This window comes from Camarhynchus parvulus, chromosome 20 (genome assembly GCF_901933205.1).
Source record: "Camarhynchus parvulus chromosome 20, STF_HiC, whole genome shotgun sequence".
Classification (NCBI taxonomy): Eukaryota; Metazoa; Chordata; class Aves; order Passeriformes; family Thraupidae; genus Camarhynchus; species Camarhynchus parvulus.
Window position 1 is genome coordinate 9,025,796 of NC_044590.1, and position 22,213 is coordinate 9,048,008.

The 22,213-nt window shown below is 57.5% G+C and overlaps 1 protein-coding gene across 1 annotated transcript in view; it reads right to left on the reverse strand.

Annotated features, from left to right (window-relative positions):
* SRC (SRC proto-oncogene, non-receptor tyrosine kinase) overlaps positions 1 to 14,320 on the reverse strand; it is a 28,529-nt gene extending 14,209 nt beyond the window's left edge. The window contains 2 exon segments of the mRNA XM_030963259.1: positions 1,824 to 1,898; positions 14,223 to 14,320. The gene's annotated coding sequence lies outside the window, so the exon portion shown is untranslated.
* Between the last annotated feature and the right edge of the window lie 7,893 nt (positions 14,321 to 22,213).

The following is a 22,213-nucleotide window of genomic DNA, read 5'->3' on the forward strand; positions in this document are numbered from 1 at the left end:
GCCAGGAACACCATGAACTGTGAGTTCAGCCCTTCTCACACAGCAGTCTGGGCAGGGAGAGCTCCCACCCTACGCTGGGTGCTGACCCTCCCAGGCAAGGGCTCTGCTGGATGTGCTGGTCACTGGGACATGATGCTCTGGCAGGGCTTTGGCTGCAAGAGCCACAGATGGAGGAGGAGGAGGCACGAGCCCACAGCTCTCTGGGAAGGGGCTGCAGAGCCCCACTCCAAGCTCTCCTGCTGCTTTGCATCTGAATACCTACACACACTGCCTTCAATCTGGCCAGTGCAAAATACAGGCTGGCAACCCCAAACTGTGCCCAGGGGCACTGGCAGCCTTGCACCATCCCCACTCTGAGTCCCAGGTAACTCAGCCTACACGACCATGTGGCTTTATGGCTTTAGCCCTGTGGCTCTCCACCTGTTCCCAGGGAGGAGAGGGGCCAGAGAAAACCCTTGCAGCTCCCACACCCCCTTGGCAGCTGGAAAGGAAAGGGTGCAGATTCCCCTAGGAGAATGCAGGGTTGTGCAAGAGCCTGGCAAAGGAGTGATTAATGACAGCAGGAATGTGCTGTGCACTCAGGTCCTCGGGAGGCACCAGGGAGAGACCCCCCTGCCTCTGGCACAGCCGACAATGAAACCCCCCTGGAATTAAAGGGCAGGGGAGGAAGTGTGGTGGCTCCCAGCGCACCCCAGCAGCATCACGGGGAGCTGTGGGACAGCAGCCAGACTGCAAAAAACACCCACTGCCAGGAGCTATGCTGTGTATATGTCTAATAAATTCATGTCTAATAAATACAGCATTTCCACACGCAGCAGGCTGCAGGGATGCTCAGCACCACCAGCATTCAGCCAGGGCAGCCTGGCTGATGCCCAGTGTGATTCTGCCCTGCTGCCGTGCTTTTCACAGCTGACAATGCTGGGATGGGGGACTCAGCATCACTCCCCATCCCTCGCCTTTCAGCAGGACTGCCCCTGTCCCCCTCCCAGGGCTTGTGCAGGGGGCTGGAGCACGGCCAGCGCTGCCTGTGCTCGGCTCGCAGCTTTCCTGCGGCGGGGATTAGCACCCCGGGCACGTCGCAGCCTGCAGGAACTCCCTGCCTTCCGCTTGGGGGGCAGCGCCAGCGGCACGGCACGAACCACCGCCGGCATGGGCTGTGCGGCCTCAGAACCATCACCAGAGTGAGCTGAGAGGCCTCAGAACCACCCCGACATGGGCTGTGCGGCCTCAGAACCAGCACCGGCATGAGCTGAGAGGCCTCAGAACCACCCCGACATGGGCTGTGCGGCCTCAGAACCATCACCAGAGTGAGCTGAGAGGCCTCAGAACCACCCCAACATGGGCTGTGAGGCCTCAGAACCACCGCTGGTATGGGCTGTGAGCCCTCAGAACCAGCACCGGAGTGAGCTGAGAGGCCTCAGAACCACCACCAGCATGGGCTGTGAGGCCTCAGAACCATCACCAGAGTGAGCTGAGAGCCCTCAGAACCATCACCAGAGTGAGCTGAGAGCCCTCAGAACCACCCCGACATGGGCTGTGCGGCCTCAGAACCAGCACCGGCATGGGCTGTGAGGCCTCAGAACCAGCACCGGCATGGGCTGTGAGGCCTCAGAACCATCACCGGCATGGGCTGCAGGTCCTCAGCTCCGCCAGGAGCACCGCAGAGCGCTGTGCCCTCCGCACCCGCAGCCAGCCCCAGCCTGCTCGGGATGCTCCGGCTGTGGCACAGCCCCCAGTGCCGCCGCTGTGAGCCCCCCAGAAGGTGACGCAGCCCGGTGCCTGGTGCCCAGTGCCCGCTGCCCGGGCCATCGGCGATGTCTTACCAGTGCTTTCGGCTACAGCCTGGCTGCGGGGTGGGGAGGTGCTGCCGGAGAAGTCAGCTCAGCTCCCGCTGCAGCCTGCGAGGAGAGGGAGCGTCAGCACCGCGGGAGCCCCGACACCCTCTCCCCCCATGCCACAGTTCAGGACCCAGGGCTGCCTTCATCCTCCTCCTCCTCGCCATCCCTCCGGCGAGCTCACACCGCTCGCTCTGATCTCTGCTGTGTGAAGAGGGGATAATTCTGTGCTCCACTTCATCAACCCCACCGGGGATGGGAGAGCAGGCAGCTGGAGCCGCCCCAAGCCATGTCCCAGAGTGGAAGGGGAGCAGAGGCACCCCCAGCCCAGCAAGGGATTTTTCAGGGGAAAAGCAAAGCCAGTTCCTCCAGACACACCAGCATTTCCAGCCCTGCTGCTCCATCTCCGGACAGCCACGACCTGCAGGGCATGGTCGGCCACCAAGCAGAGACCTCGTCCCCCGGGATGAGTCATCTGCTCCAACAGCTGAGACAAATGCTACGGCACAAACCGAGCACAAGGTATGGGAGCAACCTGTGCTGCTCAAGCCCTGACTCATCCAGAAAAGCGTGTTTTAGCTAAATTTTTCAAAAAGGACAGTTTTCTGTCACAAGCCTGCGTGATGGGGGGACCCTAGTCAGCAGCAGCAGCTCGGGGCAGAGCTGCAGGTGGAAAGCAGAGCAGGCAGGACATGGCCCTGCAGAGCCAGGGCAGCCCCTCACCTGCTTTGCCACCCTTTCCCAGCCCCAGATCCTGCAGGAAATGCCCCTTCTTCTCCTACAGAAAGGAAATTCTCTCTCCAACCAGCCCTGCTCACCCAGCACTGGGCAGAGGCTTCAGCCACCCCCGAGGGGCTGCTGCTCCTGCACAGAGGGGATTCAGACCCTACTTCAAGGCCCCAAGCAGTATCCCACCAGGCTCCTGTCCCAGCTGGAGCCCAGGTTTCACACCTGATCCAAGGGCAACATCCCGGGTTTCACACCTCATATAAAGGGAATATCCCAGTGTCTGCATGCAGGGGCCGTGCCCCACCGCAGGTTTGTTTTCATGGCCTCTCCTTCCCCCTACTAATAAGTTTTGTCACTATTTTTAGTGCATTTGATTAGGATAATGAGTGGGAGCTGACTGACAGCTCTTTAAGACGTTGAATGGTTTGTAATTTGTACTTGACAAATACTGGCTGGCAATGATTGCACAGCGGGATGCAGGGGGGAAGCTGCAGCCCCAACTCCAGGCTGCAGCACATACAAATAAAGCTGTGCCGTGTACACACGTGGTGCCCGTGTCCCTGCCCCCCGGGCATGCTGTGACACGGGCCACAACAATGATTAGACCAAAAAGAGCCAAAAATGCCATGAGGAAAATCCAAATATGCTTCAGCCTGGGGTCAGCCATGTGCCAGAGCAGCAAGGTCTGCTGATGGGGAAGGGCAGGTCTCTGGGTGGATGGAAGCACTAGCAACCTCATGCTGACAGATTTGACTGGTGGCTGCTGTGGCAGCAGCCTGGCACTCCCTGGCACATCTGGCACAGCCCTGCTGCTGGCTTGGCACTGGGGTCGCCATCCTCACCAGCACATCACTGGCACGGCCACAGCCAGGCTCAGACAATGCCAGCACTGCCATCCCCACCGATCCCCAGTGCTGCTGCCTCTGCATTTGGGGTCTTCCCGGCCCCCATTCCTCCCTAGACAGAGGGGAGGGTGCCAGGGCTGAGCAACTTGCCCGGGGCAGAGGCCGCAGCAAGGAGGGGCCAGCCCAGTCCTACCCTCTCCAAAAGCAATTAAAAATGAAGCACACTCGGCTGCACAGCTCAGCTCGGATCAGATCACGGTACGCGAGGCAGCGGCATCCCCGTCCTCCGCTGCCAGCGCTGGAAATGCCACCTGGACCGCCCAACACCCACGCTCCGGGCTGTCTCTCCCCAAAAATTAACCGGCAAGCTGGGTGGCAGGAAAAGGCTCCATCCTCTGCCCTACCTCCCCGAGGAGAGATGCTCTGGCAGCGAGGGGAAGCGGCAGCTCAGCGGCGGGTCCCGCTCCGGCTGCTTTCCTGCTTTCCTGGATCGCTCAAGGATACAATGGCCGTGGCACGGGCAGGCTGACAGCGCCGGGGAAGCGATCTTATCGCCTTCGCAAAGACACTAACAAAAGACACTGATTGGGAGCAGACAAAACACGGCAGAGGCAGAAACCTTGGGAAATGCCGCGACAAGCTGGGGCCCAGCACCAGACCCTGAGCTTTGGGGAGGGAAACGTCTCTGGCAATGAAGGCGCTGTCCTTGGAGCTGCTCCAGAGCCGGGGGTGCTGAGCAGCACTGCCGCAGCAGGGTGGGGGTGCTGGGGGACAGGGGGCGAGGGGCTGGGAGCACCAGCACCCAGCCCCTGATGGAGGGAGACGAGCTGAGCCGTGTCCTCAGCTCGCAGAGCCCCGGCGAGATTAATCACGGCAACTGTCTCACGCCAGACTGAAAAATGAAGCTTGCGGGACGGTGGGCGAGACAAAGCAGCCTGGCGGCACCCAGCCCATGGCAGCCGGCACCGGGGACAGGGAGAGGCACGGAGCAGCGGTCCCGAACACACCCAGCCCCTCCATCCCCCTGGCACGCAACCAGCCCCCTCCCAGCCAGGGCAGGGCCAGGAGGGACAGATCCGTGCAGGATCAATGGAAGCTGCCTGCAAAGGGGGGCATTAAACCGGAGGTCTCAGGCTGGAGGCAGCCGAAGGGCACTTTGCCATCCCCCGTGTCCCCTGCTTGGGTGGCACCAAGTGCCAGCAGTGCTGCCCCTGCCAGTGTGGCCCCCAGAGAACAGGGTCAGTGCTGTGGGTGAAGTCCCAGCTTGGTCAGTGTTGCCATTACCATGGCATCCAGGTGGTCCTTTAATCATCGAGGTGTCTTTTAATCATCTTAAGGGGGCACCCTGTCCCCTTCCCTGCTTTGCTCTCTGCTCCCTCCCCACATTTTAGTGGATGCACAGCCCCGGATATACTCACAGAACAGTTTCCCCCTCTGTCCCAGGGGATGCTCCTGGTTTTGCCCTTTCCCACGGCAAGCATCACAGCTGGGGGCCAGCGAGCAGCAGCACAGTCCCTGTGCTTTGGGGACAGCCTGGTCGCCCTGGCTCAGCCCACCATCCCCTCTGCCACCTGAATACACAGTCACTGTGTCCAGCCAGTGACAATTCCTGTCCCCTGTCCCTGCCATCGGGCTTTGCTCAGTACAGGACAGGGAACACAGGCTTGTCTCTGCCAGGATGGGACCAAGCCCACTGCAATGAGTCCCAGGAGCTGTGAAAAGGGGGAGCTGCTGCCCCAGCCCCACAAGTGATGGGGTGTGATGCTGCAGACCCTGTCCCTGCCTGGCTGACGCAGTGAGGACACGTCTGGCTTGTGCCTGCAGCCCTTCTCCTCCACAAGGACACTCATTTCTCACCTGCACTGACTCCTAAAACAGCAGGAACAATGCAGGGATGCTCACTTCATCTCTCAGCTCCAACCAGGAGCAGCCACAGGCAGGTGTCCCCAGTCCTGATCTCTGCTTCACCCAGTAACAGCATGATGAAGGCATCTGAGCCAAGGCAGTCCAGCCTTCCCCTGGCTCCCCCAGCTGATGGAGAGCTCTTCCAGATGAAAGAATGGCTGGAGTAGGGAGGGCAGTGCAGCTGCTGTGCAGGGGCCCAGCACAGATATAAGTTCCAACACACTCCCCACAGATATAAGTCCCAACTCCTCCTCTCTGACCCTGTCAACTCCCGTTAAAATTAAGACCATCTTAATTAAAGCTCCACAGCCCAAGACAGCAGAGGCCAGAGCTTCATAAAAGGGGAAAGGATAATTAGATCAACCATCCAAATTCATTCCCCCTAAGCATGGGGGAGAGCATGGTCAGGAGCGATGCAAAACTCCTCCAAAAAGACATGTCAAAACAGGGAGTTGGAAAGACCAAAACAAACCCTGAGAAGCACACAAGCACATTCTGCATGTTCATGTGGCCAAGAAACAGGGAAACTCCTAGCAAGCACACTGGGAGCATTTAGGGAGCTTGAGCTCTCCCAGCCATCACAGGGTAGATTTTGGCTTGCTGGGGTGATGAGCAGTGGCTCTGCCAACATCAGTGGCACAGAGAGCTGCAGGCTGTGCCCCCCTACCTCCACAGCACCCCAAAACCAGGCAGGGCAGAGGCATCCTGACACTGGGCACTCCCAAGCACCATCCTGCATAAAGCCACAAGCCTTATCTCCCTGAAACAATGCAGGCAGCTGGGTGCAGGAAGCAGAATGTGCTGCGAGTTGTGCCTGCTGGTGCTGAGCTGAGCACTCAGTTCTAAGCCATTTCTCCACTGAGAGATGTGAGAAGGGAAGGTGGCCATCGCCACACCTTGTCACATCCCTGTCACTGTGCTGCAGCAGGCCTGGGGACTGACAGGGACCACATTTGGATCTGTCAGTGTGTGGCTGCATCCCTTCTGCACTGTAAGGGCATCCAACAATTACAGAAGGGAACACAAAGCTTTCTCACCCTGAGGGTGGTCCAGCACAGGCACAGGGACTGGAGGGGTGGTGGGATCCCCAGCAGGAGATGCTCAGAGCTGGCTGGGTGCTGTGCAGCCTGACTGTGCCCCGGGTCAGAGCAGGGATGCCTCCCAGTACCTCCCAGCCTGAATCAAGTCTGCACTTCCAGCATTCCCATCAGGACACCAGCCAAAGACAGGAATTGCCCAACCAGCTCCAGCAAATGCTTTCCAAGGCACACAAAGCCCTTGGCCTGCATTAACCTGAGCTGGCTTCTCCCAGGCAGGTGATGAGGGCACCGCTCTCCTCCTGCCAAGTCCGGGAGAAGGAAACTGAAAGGAAATGCTTCCAAGGGCAGGAGTGCCCGTGGGGCTGGGAAGAGACAATGCTGGGCAGGGAAACTCTGATGTCAAGCTGGAATGGCACTAGGAGTTGGAGCTCTTGGCTACCAGGACTGCCTGGAGCCACGGGGCAATGCTTCCCCAAAACAGCCCTGTGGCTCAGCACTCCTCAAAATGTGCCCTTTGAACATTGGCCCCTGGGCATGCTGGCACCTCCGAGCTCCCACTGCCAGCCACTTAATTCTCCAGTTTCCCCATGGCCCATCACAGCCCTGCTGTTCCCATCCTCCTCCGGGCAAAGAACCAGGACAAGGGACTGGCCCCACTGCAGGGGGTGATGGAGACCTGGTGACATGAACTGGCCCTTGGAGGAGGAGGGGTGATTTCTGTTCCCCATTTCTGCAGCGCCTCTCCCTGCACAGGCAGCCTCAGGCTGCAGGAAATGTGGTTTCCTTCTGCTTTCTGGAAGCGAACATCCACCCCGGGGGCTCTCGGGAGAGGGCTGTGGCAGCACCCAGCCCACCCCGTGCCCTGCCCAGCTCCTGGGGAAGGGGCAGGTGGCAGCAGGAGGCTGCTGTGACTCACACGTGTCTCAGATCCGGACAAAACAGTGGCTGCAGGGCTGACACACCCGTTCTGACCCGGGCAAGACAGCAGTGCAGGCAGGCGGCAAATCTCCAGGGCAGGGGGAGGAAGGGGGCAAGAACGCAGGAGGCAGAAAAGCTCCACATCTGAGCAAGTTACAACCACCCCTGGCCACGCTGGCGTCACTGCTAAAACATTTCCACTTTCAGAGAAACCAGCCCATCCAGTCCAGCCAGGCAAGGAGCTCCCAGGGCTCCGCTGGCCCTCCAGGACCAGAGCCACAGCCCCACCAGCCCTGCTGAGGGGTCCTGTAGGACCCCCGTGGCAGGAAACCTCCCACAGCCCTCCCGACATGGAACAGGAACTGAAACACTCTTGGGGAAAACAAGGGAAAATGCAGGGAAGGGTATGTGGGTATGTGGGTACGTGACACAAGCCCATGGGGCTGGGAATTGCCCCTCTCCCAGCTGGAGGCTTGGCAGGACACCCGCTGGGGTTCACTGCAATGGGAGGGGATGAAGGACAAGCCAAGCAGAAACCAAGGCTCTTCTGTCACGATTTCAACCACTTCCCACTTTGCAGATCCCTGAGCATTTTCAAATTAATAAGCAGGATCCAACACAGCAAATTTGTGCTGGATCACTTTGGGACTTTGAGGCATATGCCCAACACAAGCCTCAGGCTGTGGGGAGCCATGGGGCCACCAGCCCTAATGTCCACATGCTGTGTGTGCTGCAGGTCAGGGCTGGATGAGCAGGGTCAGCCTCCAGCAGTGCACACTGGACTCCTTTCACCCCCATGGGCATGGATGGGACTGGGAGCAGGTCCCATATGAATGATCACAGCATGGACTGTGGCTCTGGCCTTGGAACACCAAGGACATCACTGGCAACAGAGCCCTGAGAGATGCTGGTCCCCACAGCCACTCCCATCTGCACCACCAAAACAAAGCATCGCTCAGGATGCGTCAGAGGAACAACCAGGGAGGGTCCTGAGGGGCAAAGGGAGATCAGCCAGCCCCAAAAAGCTTTTCCAAGCCCAAAATGCTGTGTTGGATTGCCAGCTGCTCCCGGGGTGAGTGGGAAGCTCACACCAGAGAGGATCCAGCTGGGAGGTGCAGCCCCTGATGGTGCTCACTATCAACAACCTGAGCAGATGAAAAACAAAGAAAAATGCTGAGCTGGTGTCTTTTATCCCTGTCGCTCCTGGAGCAGAGCTGGGCTCTGCACACCTCTGGCACTGCTCTGATGTTGTGGTGGGGAGCAGAGATGGACTGTGGGTGAGGTGGATGTGACCAGTGACACGTGGACCTTGCAGCCTCCCAAGGCATCTCTCCAGCCCCTGCTTGTGCTGCTCATCCTCAATCAGGGACAGACTGAAGGGATGCAGGGACAAAGGGATGCAGGGTGTCTCCTCTGCCTCCCATCACCTGTGGCTCACAGTGCCTTCAGCACAGCCCCCTGGACCACAGCATGGGAGCAGGAGAGCTGTGCCCACCCCAAATCACCCAGAGGGCTCAGGTGAGCGTGCACACACACGTGCACACCCCCCCACACCTGCACCTGTGCATGCAGCCAGCTGGGCAGGCAGCTGCCCTCCTTGCCCAGCCCCAGCCACACACACGGCTCCCAGCAGCCTGAGCCCTCCCGCCCCACACACTTCTGAGCTCAGCTGCTCATGGCATTGGAGCATGGAACTCATCCTGCTCACAGGGACTCTGCAGCTACATCTGCACCCTTCCTGATCCCATGTCACCCCCCCTGCCTGATGCACCAGGCTGCTCACTGGAAGCTCCCTCCTGCTGTCCCAAGGATTCCCAATGCCTTCCCCAGCACAGCAGGGCCCCACCAGCACTTGGCCCATGGGCAGGGGAAGGAAAGGGTCCATCTGAGCAGGGAGTGGCTCCAAGAGCGTTTCTGTGTAGTTTTTTTTGCATAAGTCAGCAAGCACATGCTTCAACCCGGGGACATGGGAAGCCCAGGGAGAGCACTGCCTGACCCTGCTGCTGCTGGCACTGGCTGCAGCTGCAGCTGAGGATGAGGAAGGTGCTTGTGCTTCATGGACATCAGATTCTGTCTGCCCTGCCTAAGGGGAGGCTCTACCCGTGGTGTGTGAATAGGGTAGGGCAGTACAGCTGGGGCTGGGAGAAAGGGAAACTGAGGCACACACACTGTGTAAAACCTCACCAACTCCAACAACAGCTTCTCCTCAGGTGTTCCTAGGGGAAACTGAGGAATGCAGTGGGAAAGCAAGTGGAGAAATGAAACTCAGACACAATGCTATGCCTCCAACCCCAAATTACTGCAAAAGGGTGCCCTGGGGTGAGATATTTTTAGGATTAATTTAGCACTGATCTGACCCTCTCATGCTGCCCCCAAACTGGTGTGTGGCATGGGAGGGGGACACATTGCTCAGGACAGGCTGGACTTGTTAAACTCTCCCAGGGTAGACGGGGCAATGCAGCAATTTACCCTCATTGAGGCTTTTACCCTCATTGCCCAGGTTTTTGGTGGCCAAGGCTGCCAAGCACAGTCAGGAAGGATGGGAGCAGCTGCACTGGGTGGAAGCTATTTGCACAGCATGCAGTCAGGTTTCCATCCATCCATCCATCCATCCATCCATCCATCCATCCATCCATCCATCCATCCAGGGCCAGCTGAAACCTCCTGGTCACAGGAGTGAGACCACAACAGGTCAAGCATGGGCTGGGAAACTCAGGGCCAGCCTCTGAGTCTTGCAGCTCAGGGAAAGAACCACAGCACAGCCCAAGTCACACATGTCCCTGCACCACATGTCCCCCTTGGCTGCAGACCCCAAAGTGCCCTCCTGGCATGGGGCCCACAGCTGTGAGGTGAGGGCAAGCTTGCTACACACGGGCCCCATTTCTTATCTTTTTACCTTAAACATCCATGCAGTTCTGTTCTCCACATTTCTCCAGACAAGCTCACCAATCCCACATGCCATCCTATGGATATTTCAGATGCTGCATCTCCACTGAGACTACAGTGGTGTCAGGCAGATTTGTTTAAGGGCTGAGTTAAACTCAATGGCCAGTCCCACCCTGCCCAGCGGCTGATGCCCCAGCAGCCTGGCCAACCCCCAGCCCTTGAAAACCCCTCCCTGCTCCCCAGGGAGAGCAGCCAGCAGATCCATAGCCCGCAGGGAAGTCAGTGCAACATGCAGATTTGCAGGTCCTGGTTCCTGGCCCAGGTTCAAATCACATTTGTTCCTGAAATCTGTTTCAGGGTTTTCTTTGCAAAGCGCGTGTGCAGAGCCATGTGCACTGGTTCCCAACACAGCCAGTGCCAAGGTCACTGTGCCAACCTGGCACCGAGCTGGGCGCCTGGGTGCCCCTGCTAAGCGCACTCTGGGCAAGTCTGGAACTAGATGATCGGGGGAACTGGAACTAGATGAGCTTTAAGGTCCCTTACAACTCAAACCAGCCCACGATTCTGTGTTGTACTGGACTATCTCCCACTTTGCTGCCCATTTAAGCGAAGAGGAACCAAAGGCTTTAAAACAGCCCCGTGACACGATGTGTTTTCTGCTGATGGGTGGAAACTTCAGCAAGACAGGAGCCCTGGGGAGCTGGACTGCACCACCCACAGCTACAGGCAGTCGGGAAGAGCAGCTTGTACTGGAAACAGTGACAATCCACACTCCTGTCCCAGGAACAGCTATGCATGGATGGTTATTTCCATGCACAGGTCTGAGCTGCTCTCCAGGCATGGGGTTCAAGGGCTCCCCTCTGCAGGGAGGTGCAGGGGTGTGCTGCTGTCTGACAAGGCTGTTTCTGATGGGATGCATGCTGGACACATCTCCAGGCGGGCTCCGGGGCGAGATGCGGAAGTGAGCTCAGATGGGAAATTGTTCCAAGAGATAAAGAAACAAGTTGGAAACCGAGCTGCAAAACAGACAGCACAGGAAACAATAGCACTTCAGATAGGCTTTCCAATTTCCCACAGCTGTGCCAGGAGTCCAGTGCTTTGTCCCAGGGATGCTCGTGGGTCCCCCCCTGCTCAGACATGCTGGGAGGAGGTGCAGGCTGCTTGTTCCCTCCTACCTCTTCTCTTTCAAGATCTTACAGGCATTTGCTGGTTGTTTAAATGAGAGGCTGGGGACCAAGTCCTTCAGGTCTCATTAAATAAGAGTTTAGCTCTGTGATGACTTCAAAGGCCAGGCAGGATCCTACACCAGTAACAGGGAGAGGCAGATGGGATTTCGAAGGCATGGGAGCCCCATGGTCCATCCCCTGCTTGCCTCAGTGGTCCCAGTGACATGATGCTGCTTTGCAGGAGCTGCCCATGCTGCTAAAGGCCATCCCTGTCTCGGGATTGCTGATGTCCCCTCTGTGCCACCAAGGCAGAAAAGGACCCTCTTGTCTTTGCAGCAGAGCCTCCACACTGGTTCGTCACTGCAGTGCTCTCCTTGTCTCATCCCCCTCTCCCCAGCCAGGGGCTGGGATGGCCCTTTCTGCCTGCCGTGGAACCTCCCTGATTTTCCATCACTCTGGCACAAAGTCATTAAAGGGCAGAGCTATCGTTAGGGCATCTCCATCACACAGGGAGCACTGCAAGGCCACTAACGATCAGACAGGGAACATTGGACTTCCCTTCCCTGCTGCTGCGTAGTCCATAAATAACCCTGTCTTGGGCTGTTTTGGTGAAGCCAGGAGGTGTTTAGAGGAGCCCCTGCCCTGCTGCTCCCAGGTCAAAGCTTGGAAGTGAGAATTGACCCTCGATCTCCTAAGCAAAGGTGTTCCTCCCTGATATATAAGCATTAACTGGCTAATGATTACAGAGACACAGACACAAGCCTTGGTTCAGACACTGAGTGCCAGGGTTTCGCTCTGGGTGGATCTGGAGCCAGCTGAAGCTGATGGCTTAGCACAGGTAAACCAGGATCAAGCTCTATGGCAAAGGTGTCAGAAGCAGCCCAACAGTGAAAATGACAGAAAGGATATTGCTTTAAAGTGCAATACTGCTGATGTCTTCCTCCTCATCCCCTTCCTCAGGCCTCCCTGGGCAGCCCTGTGACTGTCTGACCAACACCTGCTGCACAGGGGGCCTGGGCACATGTTGAGCCACCGGGTTCTGAGGAGTGTTTCCAAGTCTGGCAGGGACAACAGGATCCCCATCACTAATGGCTGGATCTTGGGAAGGTTTGTCCTCACTCGGTTCTTGCACTGGTCATGCTGGCAGTGGGTATCTCCTCAGCTGAGAGGAGAGCAACAAAGATCCCCAGCACCTCCTCCTCTGGGAGCGCCAGCCAGGCAGGAGAAAGAAAAATCAAGTCTTTTGTTACCACCTTCATTCAGTTTCACAGAGCACTGCTGGATACGTGCAGTCCTGTCCCTGTCCCTGCTGTACAGGCAGGAGCTCACCTCAGGGAGCCCTGTGCTCTGCACCCTTCACTGTCCCCAGCTCCTAATGCCCCTGTTTGATGGACCCCTGGCTGCATGTCACATCATGTCCCTTCCATTGCATCACTTCTGGGGAGCCAGGAGGACGGGCCACAGCACACACAGGGCAGCACAACCTGCTCCCTGCCAACTACAGCCTCTTCTGCTGCTCAGCATCTCTGGGACCGGGACCAGGACCACAGTCACTTCCTGGCACCGAGTCTGGGGCTGAGCCCTGGCACACCACAGCAGCCACTGGGGTGAGGAAGGACCAGGGAGGAGTGCGCTGTGCAGGGCCAGCAAAACACAGGGAGGTGGAGCAGATCCCCACTCAGTCCAGCAGGTCTCACACGAGGCTGCACAGCTCCCTGACATGATGCCCAGCACCAGAGAGGACCATGCCAAGATTGGTGCCACAAGATGCCAGCCCCCTGCCACACCTGTCCCCACGCACACAGCCCTGTGCAGCAGCCTCAGCCCCGCAGGCTGCCTCCCGTGTCCATCCCAAGTGGCCCCAGGATGCAGCACAGCCTGTCTGGGCAGTGAGCAGGATAAAACCTCATCCCGACCCCAGCGTGGCTCAGGGCAAAGCCCACGATGCTCTTCCATGGTACCGGGGGCTGTGACAGAGGGGACATGCCACTGCCACCACTCGCGGTCACACACGGGGGCTGGATCGCCCAGGCTGCGATGGGGAACTTCCCGACTGGATGAAGTCTGAAATGGGAGAAGCCGGGGCTCTGCAGCCCCCCAGCAGCTGAGCCAGGCGGGCACGGCGAGGGGCACGACTCGCCAGGTCCACCAGGGCTGGACACTGGCCCCAGAATCACCGGTGAACAAACACAACAAGGGAAGCGGATCACGAGACATCAAAGCAGGGGGGCGATGAATATTTCATGTCCTGGCCTACATACAGCCCGGCTGTCCCCGCCCTGCGCTCCCGGGGGTCCCCCACAGCCCCTAAGCACAACAAAGGGGAGTTGCAGGCAGGCGGGGCCGCCCCGCCGGACCCCCGGCGTCCCCAGCTCTGCCCCGCCGGGCAGTGACACCCCCAGCCGGACCCACGGCTGACCCACCAGACCATGTGCATCCCGCTGGACCCACCGCCGCCCCACCGACACCCGGCGCCAGAGCGCCAGCATCCTTGTGGGGACCCGCAGCCAGGGTATCGCACGCTGCCGGACCCACAGCTGCCCCACGGCAGCCTGGGCACGCTCGGCTGGAGCCATCGCCTCCTTGCCGAGCTGCCAGCATCCCCGATCGGACCCACAACCAGCTCGGGCCACCGCGGGCATTCCCCCGCCGACCCGCCGGACTCCTCTGCGGGCATCCCACTGCGGGCATCCCCCCGCCGCCCCGCTGGTCCCCACTGCGGCCATCCCCCGCCGGACCCCACGGCCGGAGCCTGGACATCCCCCGCCGGACCCCACGGCCGGAGCCTGGACATCCCCCTCCGGATGCACTGCCGGAGCCCGGGCACCCCCCGCCGGAGCCCGCTGCCGGACCGTGGGACCCCCGCCTGCCCCACAGCGGGGCACCCCCGGCACTCACCTCCCGCCTGTCCGCGGAGCGGCGCCGCCCCCGCCGCTCGCCTCCAGCGCTCGGCCCCGGCTTTGTCTCCGCGCCGGGGGCGCGGCCGCCGCCCCCCGCCGCCGCCGCCGCCGCCGCGCTCGGTGCCCGCACCGCCCCGCACCGGGCCGGGCTCAGGGCTGCGCCGCCGGCAGCAGCATCGCGCAGCGCCGCGGCCCCGGCGCGCTGGTGCCTCGCCCGCCCCCCGCTCACCCCTTCTGCGGGGCGGGGGGAGCACCACGGGGAGGGGAAAAAAAAAAAAAAAAAAAAAAAAAAGAGAGTAATATGGCAGCAAACCGGAAACGGAGGATGGGGGAAAAGGCAGCAGCAGCCCCTCCCCTCCCTCCGTGGCTTTTTTTCCAGGAGAAGGCTCCGGGCAGCCGGGCTCCGCGGGGCGCGCACGGGCCAGGGGCCGCCCCCGCCGCCGGCGCTGCCGGCGCGTCCCGGCCCGCGGCGGGGGAACCGCCTGGCTGCGCCGGGGACACGCGTGGGAGCGGCGGCCGCGCTCCTCAGGGCGCGTCGCCCCGCGGGTGAGGGGCTGGGGGTGCTCCCAGCCGAGCCCAGCACTGCTCGTCCCGGCGGGCTGGCTTGGTGTGGCACCTGGAACCCGGAGCTGGTAACACAGCAGTGATTTTCAGGAGGCTGAAACCTCCTGGCTGGGTGGCGGTTCTCCTTATTCAACAGCTCTAACACACGGCGAATTGCGGGGGAAATGCTGTTTTGTCTGGTGCTGTTCCTCCCCATCCCCAGGAGGGACACCTCGCCTTCCCAGAGGACTGCAACCCACGTTCCCCCTTCTGGAAAGTCGGAAGGAGGCAAAACTTCAGATGGAAAAGCAGGCCAAGATAATCCACGTCCTGTGCCTCCCTGGGAACCCGGGGAACTTTGTGGGGCCCTTTGGAGGCAGCACAGGCACTCGGCGGTGTCTGTGCTCTATTGGAACATCCATTCCATTTAGGGGTTAACATCTCCCACCCCCGCTCGCCCCTGAAGCCGGTGCCGGATCCAAACCAAAGCAGAGTGGGGTTGCGGGTGTTCTGGGGGGCCCAGCCCACGGCTGGCAGCATCACCCCCTCAGGTGTGTGCGTCCCTCAGTTCCACTCAGGCAGGTGGGCACACGGGAACAGTTCCACCCCTCGTTCCCCTTGCTCCTCAGCACCCTCGCCTTGCAGCAGCAGCAGCAGGAGGTGGGAAATGCCCAGCTCTGCCGGGCACCGGGGCGCACACACGGGCTCAGGCTCAGCCGGGTGCCCCGGTGCCTGCACCCAGCCCGTCGGGGCTGCCCGACCAGCTCGGCGGCGCTGGCAGCACTCCCACCTCCCCCACTGGCGATCCATTGAAGTGTTCCCTGTCACGTTATCCTCCAGGAAGAAAGGGGGTGAAGCAGTCCACTCCTTAAACCCACATTTAGCTCTTTTATGCGGCACGCTCGCCTGCCGGCCAGCTGCAGTGACCCTTGTGTTTCCACAGCCAGCACCACCTCTGCCGTCCCTGCGCACCCCTGCGACCAACGCCGCAGCCACTCCGCGGGGGTTTTTCAAAAACCCACCTTCCTCTGAGCAAGATCTGACATTTCAGAAACAATTTGGGAAGTTAACAACTTTGAAAGAACTATGTGGTGGAGTTTTTCTTTCTGTTTCCCACTCCCCCGCCCTTTTGAGTTATTAAAGAAATATTTCCCATGACACTGGCGAAGGCCAGCGAATCCATGAGTCACCAGGAACAGGGAGTCATGCACGCGCCGATCCATCAGCCGTGGCCAGCACATTGTGAGGGGCCCTTCCCTGGGAGGAGCTGGCGCTGATAAGGTCCCTCCAGCCGGGCAGGAGACGCTTTCCCTCTGGGCTCCCTCCCAGGGCCGGGCCAGGCCGGCCGGGCTCCCCGGACACCCGTGGCGTGTGTGGTCTGGGGGGCCAGCCCTGCCTGCTCCCCTCCGGAGCATCCAACCGCAGCGCGGTGTGTTCCGAGGCTTGGGGACGTTAATTCTTTGCCCACCCCCTCTGCTGTTCGGCTGTGGAGGGAGGGATCCTTTATCCGATGTGGGATGAAGGGATTAGCCCGGTGGTGCGGGGCAGTCCCGGGTACTGCTCTGCTGACCCACACAGGGGAAAGAGGGGGTCACACCAATGCCTGGGCGGCCCCGCACCTTCTCCCTGCTGTGCTGCACAGGGACACAGGGACGCTCCCTGTCCCTCCCTGTCCCACCCAGGAGCTCCCACTGCAGCCCGGAGCTCTGCCGGAGGGGAGAACACCCCGCGGGAGTGGGGACCTGGCTCCAGCCCCGGGTGAGCTGGTGAGGATGACTCAGCCTCTACTGCATCCAGACCCAAATCTAAGATGCAATTATGACTTATAAATATTTGTATTTTGTTTTTCTCTTTTGCAATCAACTTCTTTTCTGCAGGCTGTCCTCCCAATCGGAGTTCCCATCTCTGGCGGTGCCGGCCCGTGGCTGGAAGGCAAACACCCACAGCACTGAGCCTTTCAACAGCCAGACCAAGTCCACGACACAGCCTCCTCTTCTTCCTCTAAGATAATGCCAAGGTGCAAATCTAAAATTACAAACAGACACAGTCTAAACCCAGACTCTTATCTTTTGGTCTCAAATGCTGGAATGTGCCCTCACAGGGCCGACATTAAACACGCAGTGCTGGTGATAGTGTGATTTAGGACCATTCAAGCAGCCCAGCTCACCTCAGGACACTTCTGGCACAGACATGAGGTCTGGAGCCTGACAGCCCCTGGCCACCCACTTCCCTTTGCCTCCTGCCTCTCTTCAAATATTTATCTTTAAGCAGTCTAATGCAAATTGCTGCTTTTTTCACCCAACCAGAGATTTCGGTCTCTCATCCGAAACTCGTTTTCTTGATATGATTCTTCACTTTTAAATAGCCCTGATAAAACCCACCCCAGAGAGAGGAAGAGGGTTACAGAAACTGAAAACCAGATACTTTCAATTTGAACAAAAGTAGCACTGAGCATTTCCAGGGGCTTGGTTATTACAGGACGTCATGAAAAGATACTTTAAAAAGAAATGAAGACACGCTCAGGTATTTCTGTGTTTTCTTGCTGACCTTTACACGAGTTTCATCAGGAACAAGAAGAATGAGAGTTACTGTGGGCAGATGCTGTCATGCTCATGAGTAAGTAAGTAAGTACGTGGCTCCTTCCCCTCCAGGTGTGCAGATCAAACTGCTCCACAGGGCTCCTGAAATCCTCCTATGAGGTAAGAGGGTGCTTGTTGGGTCCAGTATTTCATCTGAGCCCTGACCTCCCCAAAATAACTGTGGATTTACAACAAAACATCTATTCATCTCCAGCCAGCTTTATTTTTAAGCATCCCCTTGGCACGCGTGAATAAGTTTTGTCTGTCGGATTCTGTTCCTGAGGCTGCACTTTGTTCGCTGCAAATTGCAAATACAGTTGCAGGAATTATTACTATTAATAATATAATGGTTGTGTTTGAGATGCTGGACAGAGAGAGAGAGAGAGGCAGCCGTGTCTCTTGCCCTGAGATTTTATGATCATTGAGCTTTACAGCCCTGCAAATAGTGAGTGTGAGATGGGAAATGATCAGCACCATCAGCCCTGTTAGGGAAGCTGCAGTTTCAAGCTCAGGAGCTGATTTACTAAGGGGGATTGACCAGAATAACCCTGCAGCACGAGCCATTTGGCAATATTTCATGCTAGAAATGCTCATTCTGGCCATTCTCTCCCACACTGAGCATCGGGGCTGCGGGAGCAGCAATCACCAGCATCCTGCAGCTTTTAGGATAAAAAGGGGCACCTGAGAAGAAATTACCAGGAGGGCTCAGGACCTGTTGTGTGCCTCAGTGTGGTGACAATCTGCTATGCAAAAGGGGCCCTTAGCCCCTGCCAGGAAGTGTCATTGCAAAATTCCCTGGGGGAAAGGGCTGCGGGGAAGCCACTGACTCGGTGACATGCAAATATTTAATAAGGAGGCACTGAGTTCAACAGCTGTGGGCTGAAATTATCTGCATGGTCAATAAAGGCACAACATTTCCTGTCAGGGTTCTGACTGATAAAATATGCTTTGATATAATTTGAATTAAGTATCTTGGAATACAGCTCATTTGGGGAAAAATCTGACACGTTTTGCTTCTTGCCTCAGCTCAGCCACACACAAGATGTTGGCATCTCCCAGCATGGAAATTCTGCTTTTTGGCCAGTCTTAGTATCCATAGAAAAGAGTGATTCAGAAAAACTCAGGGAAGCTCATGCAGATGAGATTTATAGCCCTGCTTCTGGCTTGGTTTGGGAGCAGAGCAGCAGAGGATGGCTGGTTGGTGCAGAGCTCTGGTAGCCACATCCAGCAGACCCTGCCCCAGGGCTGGGATGTTCCCTCCCTGCCAGAACCCAGCTGCTGGCTGGCCTGCCTGCAGCCTGGGCAGGCAGAGCTGGAGCAGACACCAGGGTGTTTCCCCTTAATCATCCAGCCTTGGTCCTTGGAGCGAGGGATGGGCAAAGGAGGCCACAGTCTGAATCTGAAAAACTTCAACCATGTGATGCTTGGATCCCAGCTCACTTTAAAACAAGTTAAGTGAGGGGGGAGGTAGGGATGAGAACTGCTTGTACCTTTTCTCAAAATCTCCTCCTGCCCAGGCCTGACACTGGGGGATATCTGCTTCACCAAAGGAGCCACCACAGCATCACAAGGAGCTGCTGCACGGCACCACAGCCATGAGGAGCCTCTCCTGCACACAGCCCTGCAGCTGCAGCCTGGCCCTTTGGCTAGAGCATTGGGCAAGAGCTGCCCTCAGGGAGCCACAGGGATGTCACCCCACGAGCTCCAGCAGGGATCCTGCCTGTGCAGCCAGAGCTGAGGCACAAATAACAGCAGGAAACGTCTGGAGCTGATTCCTGGAGCTGCGCAAGCAGCTTTGCCTGCAGAGCTCGATGGTGTCTGCTGTACTCTGGACTTTGGCTCATGGCAAGGTGAATTTATAAGCTTGGGATGGCTTTTGCATAAGAGCAGCCAAAGGGAAGGCAGCAGGAACAAGCCTTGGAGCCAGGGACGCCTGGGATTAGCTTGGGCAAGATATGAGATGTCTCAGGCCATTGCTGATGCCTTCCATGGCCCCAGTCCATGCACTGGGACTGGCTGAACTTGACACAGGGGTGGCAGCTCAGAGGGACAGGCAAGAAACATGGACCTGTCCTTTCACACAAAAGGAATGCTGTGCAAACAGGACTTCCAGCAGAGCACAATGCTAAAGACACAGCTCCCTGCCTGGAGCTGGAGACAGGGAGAAGTGAGAGCCCTTCTACCCACAGCTCCCCCATTTGGGAGCTGAGCTCCTTTCACACAACGAGAGACATCAACCAGGCAACAGATGCTTTAAAATGTGACCCAAAGCAGGTTTACCTTGTACCCAGCAGCCAGAAAGGCTGGACTGAAACCATGGAGGAGCCCATCAGCCTCTGTGCTCCATCCCCCTGCTCTGCATCACTGAGTCCTCACCTGGACTGTGTTTTCACAGGGATGGCGAGCAGAGTGCAAGGGACATCACAGCCACACTGGGGCCTGCAGGCAGTAAATGAAACCAGGGAAGCTGTGAGGAGGGAAGTGGGCACTGCAAGAGGTTTGGGATTGCACAAGACAAATCCTGCGTGTGCTGGTGAGGAGCAGGATCTGAGGGGTGGTGTGGGGCACATGCAGCACCACAGCACCCACTCCTCACCAGCTCAGAAGTGTGGTGTGGGATGGGCTTGGCTCCTCATGGCTTGGCACAGCTCTCCTGGGGTACCCAGGGCTCCCAAGGCAGGGACAATTCCTTCCCTGGCTGTTACATGTGCTGGCTGAAACAATCATTGCCAAAATTTACAAAGGGACACCTTCCTCCATCCTGGGTGCTCCTGCAACTGCTCCTTCCTTGTATCAGTCCTTGATAACAGCAGGTAATGCTCACTGTGACTGGCAGGTAAAATCTCTGCAAGGACAGAACTACTGCAGTGGATGTGAGTCTACAGGCTGGAAGCAAAAAGAGGAGTGATTTATGGTGACAGAAAAGCCACAAATTGGGAAGAAGCACCATGAAATGGGAAAATCAGCTGAATTTCAAGGGAGAGGCAGGAAGCCGATTTCAATGCCCTGCAATTGCCAGCTCCAAGCAAGAGACACTTGGAGCAGCTACTGCCCAGTGGCCTGGGTACCAAAAGCCAGAAAACACCCCCACAAACCAGCACTCAAAGGCACAAACTGCCAGAGAAGAGCTGGACCTTGGACCTGCAGTGACTGTCAGCTGGAGGAGGAATGCAAACACTGATTACAGCCCACATCTGTGGCCAGGGAGAAAGGGAATGCTTCCCAAACAAATCACCCCCCATGGCTGCATGAGGAAGAGGAGGGTCAGATCCCTTGCCAGTGCCAAGGCCAGCAATCAGGCTAATCATCAAACACACAGCAATGCTCTGTACTCCAGCACTCTCCATTCATCATCCCGTTTTCTCATGCAGTCAGTCTCTGATGCCTCATGAGATTAATAAACAAACAACTAAATCAATACAGTCATCTCAATCCCTGCAGGCCATAGGCTGTGAACAACACAACTTCTGCCTGAAAGAAGTATCAGTGTGAAAGAGATGCTCCCAGCAGGGAAGTCCAGCACCCCAAAAATTAGCACACACACACACAGGGGAATGGTTGAGCAGTGCCCTGGCAAACAGATACAGAGCAGGTCCTCCCTTCCTACAGCTTCCTTATGGTCTCCTCAAGCATTGCCAGATAGCCTGACCCTCCCTAAAGCCAGGCACTGAAGGAGTGTTTTCATTCTTTGTGACAGGCTGGGAAATAATCTGAGTTTATTGACTGGACAAGGGGGCTGCTCTGCAAACATCACTGTCTGAGGGCCTGGGGCTGCTCTCCAGCCCTGTCAGCAGGGAACCTCAGCAGAATCTCTCTGCTGAGAGAGGAGTGGGTATGAGAATGAAAGTAAATTAGGTCTGAACAAGATTAACAGGGATTTAATTGAACTGTGTGAACTGGAACTCCAGTCACGAGCTGCTTATTAGCCTGTCTCAAGGGATTGTGCTGCTGGCTCTGCGGGAGCACAAGGATGCATTGTGAGCCTGGGACAGCTCCAGGGCACAGCCATGGCCACAGCTCTGGAGAGGAGCATGGCCAGAGAGGCAGAGCTGCTTCAATGTGATCAGAAACAGGGAAAAGAACTCCCAAATCCCAGCCACCTTTCTTCAGAGCTGAGGGACAGGAACTCTGTGACACACACCAGCAGAGGAAATCCTCAGCCAGCTCCTGGCTTTGGGTGGCACAGCAAGGTGTGGCTGCAGAGGTGCTGCCTACTGGCAGGTACCTGGAGACAGACCTCTGAAAACCTCCCCTTCAATAAAATTGACTTAATGAGGTCTTCAGCTCCCTTTGGGATGTTAATTACAAAACAGCCTGGAGAAAAGTGCTTGGGAATTAAAGGAGTCACCACACTAGTCCTTCTCTGCTTTGGTTTTCTGGTGAGAGAACCAGCAGACACTTGCCAGAGCTTGGCTACCAGGAACCAACACACACTTGCCAGAGCTTGGCTACCACATTGGTCTCACTGCAGCCAAGAGGAGCCACCAGACAGCCCCACGCTCCAGCCATGCAAACCTGGGCTCCTGGAAATGCCTTTTACCAGCCTACTGAATCCCCATCTAATCCCCTGCTTGCATTGTTATCAATGCCTTTATTGGGGCTACCTTCATGGGGGCTCTTAGAGCCAAAAACCTCTCATGGGGGGCAAATTGATTTAGTCACTGGCTGGTTTTCTCCCTCCTTCCAGGAAGGTGAAGCAGTGTTAGGAAATAGTTGGCTACTTCCAAGTCAAACATAGATACAGATGCACACATGCCTGACAGTATTAACTAACCAATTTCTCACAGATTAAAGGATCTGAAAGGATTTCCCTTAATGGATAATTTTAATGAATAGGTTATTTATGTCCCTGTGTTCCTATAGTCTG